The sequence below is a fragment of the Calidris pugnax genome, unplaced genomic scaffold, assembly GCF_001431845.1.
Source record: "Calidris pugnax isolate Ruff unplaced genomic scaffold, ASM143184v1 scaffold116, whole genome shotgun sequence".
Lineage (NCBI taxonomy): Eukaryota > Metazoa > Chordata > Aves > Charadriiformes > Scolopacidae > Calidris > Calidris pugnax.
The window spans coordinates 1,647,284-1,656,599 of NW_015090877.1; positions in this window are offsets into that span (position 1 = coordinate 1,647,284).

Here is a 9,316-nt window from a genome sequence, read left to right on the forward strand (position 1 = left end):
CACTGGGGCAGGAGAGAAGTGTGAGGAGGAAGAAGCAGCAACGAGGAGCTGTTATGGGCTGACCACAACCCCCCATTGCCCGTCACCCCTGTGCTGCTCAGAGGAGTTGGGGATGAAGAAGTGAAGTTGACCCTGGGAAAAAAGGATGGGAGAGGAGAAGGGGGTGGTTTAATTCTTGTGTTTGTTTCTCACCGCTCAAATCTATTTTAATTTGCAATAAACTAAATTAATTTTCCTGAAGTCAAGTGTTTTGCCCATGAGGCTAATTGCTAAGTGACCTCCCTGTCTTTAGCTCAACAAATGAGCTTTTTCATCATCTTTTCTCCCCCTGTGTTCTTGAGGAGGGGGAGTGAGAGAGCAGCTCGGTGGTCACCTGACAGCCAGCCATGGTCAACCCACCACAGTCGCATTTGTGAGGGCTCATATGGGGCACTGCGTTCACTTTTGCAGGGCTTCCCCACCCAACCCTGGAAAATAGACATCAGCCAACTGGCAAGAGTCCAGCCGAGAGCCACAAAGATTGTCCAGGGCTGGAGAACATGTGGAGCTTCTCACCCACCAACACCCCCAAGTCCTTCTCCTCAGGGCTGCTCTCCAGCCATTCTCCACCCAGCCTGGATTTGTGCCTGGGACTGCCCTGACCCAGGTTGCAGGACCTTGCACTTGGTCTGGTTGAACTTCATGATGTTGACACAGGCCCACCTCTTCAGCCTGACCAGGTCCCTGTGGATGACATCCCAGCCCTTCAGCGTGTCAACTGCACCACACAGCTTGGTGTTGTTGGCAAACTTGCTGAGGGTGCGCTCAATCCCACATCCACATCACCAAAAAAGATGTTGAACAGCTCCAGTCCCAGTACCACCCTCTGGGGAACAGCACTTGTCACTGGTTGCCAGTTGACATTAAGCCATTGACCACAGCTCTGTGGCCATCCAGCCAATTCCTTCTCCACTGAGTGATCCATCCATCAAATCCATGTCTCTCCAATTTTGAGGTCAGGATGTCGTGCAAGACAGTGTCAAACACTTTGCACAAGTCCAGGTAGATGATGTCAGTTTTTCTTCCCTTATCCACCAATGCTGTAATGCCATCATAGAAGGCCACCAAATTCATCAGAAATGATTTGCCCTTAGTGAAGCCATGTTGGCTGTCACCGGTCACCTCCTTATTTTCCATGTGCCTTAGCAGAGTTTCCAGGAGGATCTGCTCCACAATCTTGCTGGGCACAGAGGTGGGACTGACCAGCCTGTAGTTCCCCAGGTCTTTGGTTTTTTTTTCCCTTTTTGAAAATAGGGGTTCTGTTTCCCCTCTTCCAGTCAGCGGGAATTTCACTGGACTGCCATGACTTCTCAGATGTGACAGATAGTGGCTTGGAAACTTCATCCACCAGTTCCCTCAGGACCCACAGATGAGTCTCATCATGTCCCATGGATTTGTTCATGTTTAGGTTCTTAGATGGTCTCAAACCTGATCTTCTCCTACAGCGGGCAGTTCTTCATTCTCCCAGTCCCTGCCTGTCATGATTTCAGCTGGGATGGAGTTGACTTTCTTACTAGCAGCTGTGTTTTGGGTTTGGGATGGGAATAGTTGATAGTGCACTAATGGTTTTGCTTGTTGCTAAACAGCGAAGGCCTTTTTTCCTCCTTGCATTGCCCCGCCAGCGGGTGGGCTTGGGGTTCACAAAAGGCTGGGAGGAGACACAACCAGGGCAGCTGATCCCAACTGAGCAAAGGGATATTCCATACCATGGGACGTCATGCTCAGTATGTAAACCTGGAGAAAGAAGAAGGAAGCAGGGGGATGTTTGGAGTGATGGCATTTGTCTTCCCAAGTCACTGTTATGTGTGATGGAGCTCGGCTTTCCTGGAGATGGCTGAACGCCCGCCTGCCGATGGGAAGCAGGGAATTAATTCCTTGGGTTGCTTTGCTTGTGTGCACGGCTTTTGCTCTACTTATTAATCTATCTTTTTCTCAACCAATGAGTTTTCTCACTTTTCTGATTCCCTCCCCCATCCCACCGAGGGGGGAGTGAGTGAGCGGCTGCGTGCTCCTAGGTGCTGGCTGGGGCTAAACCGTGGCCCTGCCCTTGCCTTCTGTGACGTAGAGGTGTGGTTGGAGCCCTCGCTGGTGAAGACTGACGCAAAACCATCGTTGAGTACCTCAGCCTTCTCCATATCCCAGGTAACAAGGTCTCCTGTTTCCTTCTGGAGAGGGACCACATTTTCCCTTGTATCACTGATTTACCTATAGAAGCTTTTCTTGTTGCCCTTCATGTCCCTGGCCAGATTGAATTCCCCCAGGGCTTTAGCTTCTCTAAACTGACCCCTGGCTGCTCAGACAATTTCTTTGTGTTCTTCCCAGGCTCCCTGTCCATGCTTCCAACGCTCTGTAGGCTTCCTTTTTGAGTTTGAGTTGTTCCAGGATGCTCCTTGTTCATCCATGCAGGCCTCCTGGCATTTTTGCCAGACTTCCTCTTTGTTGGGATGCATTGCTCCTGAGCGTGGAGTACGTGGTCCTTAAATATTAACCAGCTTTTTTGGGCTCCTCTTCCCTCCAGGGCTTCATCCCATGGAACTTTGTCAAGAAGATCCCTCAAGAGGCCAAAGTCTGCTCTCCTGAAGTCCAAGGTAGAGATCTTGCTGTGCACCCTCCTTGTCACCCTAAGGATCTTGAACTCCACCATCTCATGGTCACTGCAGCCACGGCTGCCCCTGCACTTCACTTTCCCCCCTCCTTGTTGGTGAGACCAAGGTCCAGCATGGCACCTCTCCTCGTTGGCTGCTCGATCACCTGGAGAAGGAAGTTACAATCCATTCCAGGAACCTCCTGGATTGCTAATGCCCTGCTGTGCTTTCCCTCCAACAGATACCGGGATGGTTGAAGTCCCCCATGAGGACCAGGGCCTCAGCTTCACTTTCCCCCCTCCGTGTTGGTGAGACCAAGGTCCAGCATGGACCTCGTTGGCTCCTCAATCACCTGGAGAAGGAAGTTACCATCAATACATTCCAGGAACCTCCTGGATTGCTAATGTCCTGCTGTGCTTTCCCTCCAACAGATACCAGGGTTGTTGAAGTCCCCCATGAGGACCAGGGCTTGTGAACTCTTATCTGACTATAGAGGGCCTGATCCCCATGGTCTTCCTGCTCGGGTGGCCTGTAGCAGATCCCACTAAAATGTGAAATAAACTTTGTGGTAATTTTTTTTTTAATTACAAATGAACACTTCCCTCCCTCTTGTCTGGGGTAGCTCAAGACACATTGCCACAGAGATTCAGACCATCTTCTGAGCTGTATGGTTCCTGAGAGAACTGAGAAATTATAATCTTCAAAAATTATTATTTCTTTATAACATAAAACTGACTTTGGAACCTGCCATGATTCTATACATGAAGCCAATGGTGTGCTTTCAGGGAGAGACGTGGCATGGGGACACCTGAGGACACAGACTTTCTGGAAGAGCTCTGGCAGGCGAAGCCAGGCAGAGGCACCATGACCAGTCATGGTTTCTCCATATCACCTCTCTGAGAAGGACCTGCACTGACCTAACCCCTGACCTGCTTCGGGAGATTGTCTGGGGAAAGACCTCATCGTTTCAGCCCAGAAGGGAGCTGTATCATCTCTCATTCGTACTTCTTGACCAGCAACTCATGAACGGGATTTGCTCGTACCATGGCTGGTGCTTGGGAATCTCTTTCAAATTTTCTACAAGACCTATAATCTTTACTGAGCTCATTTTCTTAAAGCTCCAGAAGCCCTATCACTACAGCTAATTTTCCACTTCAAAAGTTAATTCTGAGTCTTCCTGTTTTCTGAGCATGACCTGAGAATGTAAACGATGATTGTTAAAATTGTATAAGGTATTTCAGAATTGAAATAAAAGCAAAAAATAACTTCTATGCTATTGGGGAATTTGCTTTTCAAAACATCGATGATGCATTTCATTCACTGCTGGGACACAGTGAAATAACTATCACTTCAGGAGACCAAAGAGAAGAATGAATTTTCTAGTTCCGAGTTCACCAGCGATGCTGTTCATTGGGGGCTGGAAAGCAGATAAAAAACCAACCGAGGGTGGAATGAAAGAAGTTGTCTTGGACACGGAGCTTCCCGGGGGCCGCTTGTAAAATTTGAAGAGGAAGCTGGTGTGCCTCTATTGGGGCTGAAATGGAAATGCCCCCACAGCAGAATGTATTTAATGGGATGGAGATATTCTAACCCAAAGAAGGGGCAAAGCTCGTGGCTCTTCCTGTCCTGCCATGCCATACAAACAGCAGGACTTCACCTGAAGCTGCTCGCTGACGTGCGGAAAGGGACTCCACAACTCATAAGTTGTAAAGTAGGTATGTTTATTCAGCGCTGGGCAGCACAGGGGGGTAGTCCCACCAAACTGTGCGCACCCTCGAAACCCAAAATCTCCATATTTATGCTACTAACTTATACATATTTAATATATGTTGCAAGACGCCTATACATATGTATGTCCTGTCCCACTTCATATTAAAATTAGTCTCTCAAACCCATTTCCATATTCTCTGCCCTTCTGTGTCTGTGCAGTGCCTCCTGGTCATGGTTGCTGGTGGTCCCCTTCATAAGTAAGGAGACTCCTCTTCGTCACCACTAGTAACCTTTTTTTGTTCTCACTGACCCAGATCTTCACTGGGACTTATCCAAACTGCAGGACTAGTTTCAGTCAGTTTTGAGCTGCTCTTGGCTCATAGTTCCTATCTCTCATTCCACATCTTACCCAACATTCTTATTGTTTTGAGTGGTCGCTGGTGGTCCCAATTATGAAGTAAGGAGACTCCTCTTTGTCACCACTAGTAACCTTTTTTTCTTCTCACTGACCCAGATCTTCATTGGGACTTATCCAAACTGCAGGACTGGTTTCAGTCAGTTTTGAGCTGCTCTTGGCTCATAGTTCCTATCTCTCGTTCCGCATCTTACCCAACATTCTTATTGTTTTGAGATATATGAATTAACAGATTAACCTACTGACCTACTACTCTATCAAAAGTTAGTTATTTAACTGTTAGTTATTCTTCCCCATATCATCGCGGAGATATCTAGGTACTTGTATGTCCCCAAACAAGAGTTTGGTGACCATCTCATCACCAATGGGTTCACCAGAAGTCATTGCTCTAGCTGGTCAAAAGCTCCTCCTTTCCCTCTCTCCCCACCCGGAAATCCTAATGAAGGAGGTTTGGTGTCTGACTGAATTGGAAATCGTGCATCTGACCTGTTCTGGACATGACGCTTTCCAGGGTGAAATCAGGATCCAGCCAGGTGAAATCTCTGGGTAAGTTTTCACTATTCCCCATCAGAGTGATGTTCTGGCCAGTACATTGAAATCCCATGTTTAGACTGAAGTTGGCCTCTCATCTGGAACATATCACCCATCATTCGGACTAACTCCATTTGTTTTTTTTAAATGGAAATGGAGCCTGGCCAAAAGCTTTTTCTCCTCCTTTCCCTCTCTCCCCACCCGGAAATCCTAATGAAGGAGGTTTGGTGTCTGACTGAATTGGAAATCGTGCATCTGACCTGTTCTGGACATGACGCTTTCCAGGGTGAAATCAGGATCCAGCCAGGTGAAATCTCTGGGTAAGTTCTTACTATTCCCCATCAGAGTGATGTTCTGGCCAGTACATTGAAATCCCACGTTTAACCGAAATTGGCCTCTCATCTAGAACATATCACGCATCATTCGGACTAACTCCATTTGTTTTTTTTAAATGGAAATGGAGCTAATCTCTGAAAAGTGATTTAAAATTTGCCAGTGGATCCAGTGGCCTTGGTTCCCTGCAGGTGCCTTGTTCAATTCGATGGGAGCTGATCTGTATTCACGTTTTCTCTGCGGTACAATTCCTGCCATGGCAGGATCACTGTTTCCAAGTCTTATTTCCTGTACAGGTTTTTATCATGAGAGGATGCCAGCAGGGACTTTGTCATTTATAAGAAGCCGGACTAAAATCCTCTAAGTTCTTTTCGTAGTCATAACTTTTTCCTCATGTTAAATTCAAACGTTGAATGAGGTATAATTCAGCTTCCTCTAAATTGCAAAACAGTCCCATGTACTTCACACGAACATCCCTTTTGATGCAGTCCTTGGGGGACACCAGTTCAACCGGTGCCTCCTTCTCCTGCCTGTTCCTACCCATCATTTTTTTTTCTGACTTTGAGTTCACCACGTGATAATGAAAGCAGGTATTTGTGTGCAGAACTGACTGATTTATTGATCAAATGCGAGTCCTGTCTTCTCTTCAGGAAGATTAATTGACTTGTTGGAGAAGCCACCAGGCAGATGACTCCTCTGCCAGTCAACAGGGACATCGCCAGCACTCGCTCTTGTCAAACATGACGCTGCTGAGATATCACAAGATGGCAAATTAGGCTGATTAACATAACTCGTGCCCTAATATGTCTGGAGCCTCGTAACGCTTGTGACAGCACTAAATGATGCTGAATTAGAGTTTACCGTGTGCTCCCTGTTCGATACATGAATTATAAACTGCTTTATAATTCTCAGTGCAATTTCTAGCGGTGAGTCATCAAAGGTGTGCACGTCCCTCAAGGACAGGCTTCCACCTCCATGGTGATGCAGACCCAATTAGCATTTGCAACCATCTAAAGCAAATTTGCAAGTATAAAGCCATAAGTCTGTCTAAATAATCTGCCAATTATAGATCCGGAAAAAATAAAGTTGGTGTTAGAGACAGTAAAACCTTATTTTAACTAAAATAGGGCTTTGTGAGGGTTCACAAGAATGTTGCATTCCACTCTTCTCATTTCTAGACATGAAACAAACTACTGCTTGACATTCTATTAGAGGTGCACCAAATCTTAACTAATATTGCTCATTTTGTTAAAGGCATTTCTTTGTACAATTATGACTAAACCACAAAAAAAAATAAAATTCAAAACTCGTCCAAAGCTTGAAACGCCAATGGGCTGATTGAGGGTCCATTAAAAAACTCCATTAATTTAAACAGCAATATTTTCTAACGAGACCAAGTGTAGAGTTTCATGATTAAAGAAAAATACTTTAGTAATGAAGAGAGGTGTAGGCTATAATTTTGACAGGACAGTTCAGAGCACAAGGGGAATACTCCATCTGGAGCACTGGGACCAGTTCTGGGCTCCCCAGTTCCAGAAGGACAGGGAACTGCTGGAGAGGGGACAGCAGAGGCTACAAAGATGCTCAGGGGCTGGAGCATCTTTCGTACAAGGAGAGGCTGAGGGAGTTTGGGCTTTTTAGTCTGGAGAAGAGAAGGCTGAGGGGGGATCTGATCAACACCTATAAATACTGAAAGGGTGGGTGTCAGGAGGATGGGACCCGTCTTTTTTCAGTGGTGCCCAGGGACAGGACAAGAGGGAATGGGCACAAACTTGAACATAAGAAGTTCCATCTAAACATGAGGAGGAACTTCTTTCCTGTGAGGGTGGCAGAGCCCTGGCAGAGGCTGCCCAGGGAGGTGGTGGAGTCTCCTTCTCTGGAGACATTCAAACCCTGCCTGGACACATTCCTGTGGGACCTGCTCTGGGTGGCCCTGCTCTGGCAGGGGGTTGGAGGAGATGATCTCCAGAGGTCCCTTCCAACCCCATATCATTCTGTAATTCTGTGAAATCTTGCACAAAGGCTGTGTTTTCTACCTTAGAGTACGCACTCCATTGCCTCCCCACCACACATTGGAGGTTAATTATTGTTTCTGCTAATTAACCCAATAAAACATTCAAGAAGTAAACTACTTAGAATTCTAAGTCTCATTCATAAAAGTGATATATCACTTATCAATGTCATATAACTAAATTAGGATATAGATTTCCGTGTTCTTGGAGTCTAAATCTGAGAAAGGAATTAGACTTAACTCAAACACCACAGTTTTTAGATATAAAACCTCAGAAGTTTCTGTGTCAAAGTTTAATACTCAGAACTTCTCCCATCCACAGCAGCTGGAGAAATCATCGCTCAGTTCTCCAAGAAAACCCAACCAGTCCAGAAACCAGCCATTTCTCCACTAAACATGCAGCCAAACCCAGGCAGTGGGGTATTAATAGTTTAGCATAAATAGTTAAGTTTTAAGTAGAATAAATTATTTAGGATTATAATTTGGGCCAGTCTTTTTTCAGTGGTGCCCAGTGACAGGACAAGAGGAAATGGGCACAAACTTGAACATGGGAAGTTCCATCTAAACATGAGGAGGAACTTTGAGGGTAGCAGAGACCTGGAAGAAGCTGCCCAGAGAGGTGGTGGAGTCTTCTTCTCTGGAGACATTCAAACCCACCTGGAGATGTTCCTGTTGGACCTGCTTTGGGTGACCCTGCTTTGGGTGACCCTGCTCTGGCAGGGGCTTGGACTAGATAATCTGCAGAGGTCCCCTCTGACCCCCACCATTCTGTGATAATTTAGTGTGGTTTGTGCTGCTTGCTTAGCTCTACTTTGCACGAGTAGCAAAGTAGATTTGAGTAGATTTGCTCAAACCTTCAGTCCATGAGAAAAACTACTCTTCTCAGTACTTTTCCCAGCAGATGGTACAGTGTTGTTTAGTCTTTCAGCACGGAAAGTGCTGGGTATCACACTGATGTTCTGGTACTCTGTCTCCCAAGTCCAGGACTTTTCATTTCCCCATCTTCTGCCAACAAGGGCAGGTGCACAAGGAACAGACTTTTCATTTCCCCATCTGCTGCCAACAAGGGCAGGTGCACAAGGAACATAAACCAGAAGATACGAAGGCTCCAACCCTTGACTGCGAATCAACATGGTAAGAGGCCACCTGCCTGGACACAGAAAAAGAACCCAATTAGATGTTAGAATACCTGGACCAAAAATCACTGTTGGACTAAAAGACTTTTGAGGCCAGCGGGTGAGGGGCACATGAAGGACGGGTGTGTGGATCACAAGGGAATTGTTGTCCAGGGATTCCTTTCTCCAGGGTCCCTCTCTTTGGACACACCCAGCCCTGGCTGTTCTTGCTGCTGGTACCTTCCAATTAGACACAGAAAAAGAACCCAATTAGATGTTAGAATACCCTGGACCAAAAATCACCATTGGACTAAAAGATTTTTGAGGCCAGTGGGTGAGGGGCACATGAGGGACGGGTGTGTGGATCACAAGGGAGTCATTGCCCAGGGATTCCTTTGTCCAGGGTCCCTCTCTTTGGAGGCACCCAGCCCGGGCTGTTCTTGCTGCTGGTACCTTCCAATTACATTAATTACTTTACAAAATCCAGCACCTGAGACTGCTGCAGGAAACCGAGGGTCAAGCCTGAAGAAGCAGGAAGCTCCTGGGAGTGTCTGTGTATGAGACACGATGAATGGTG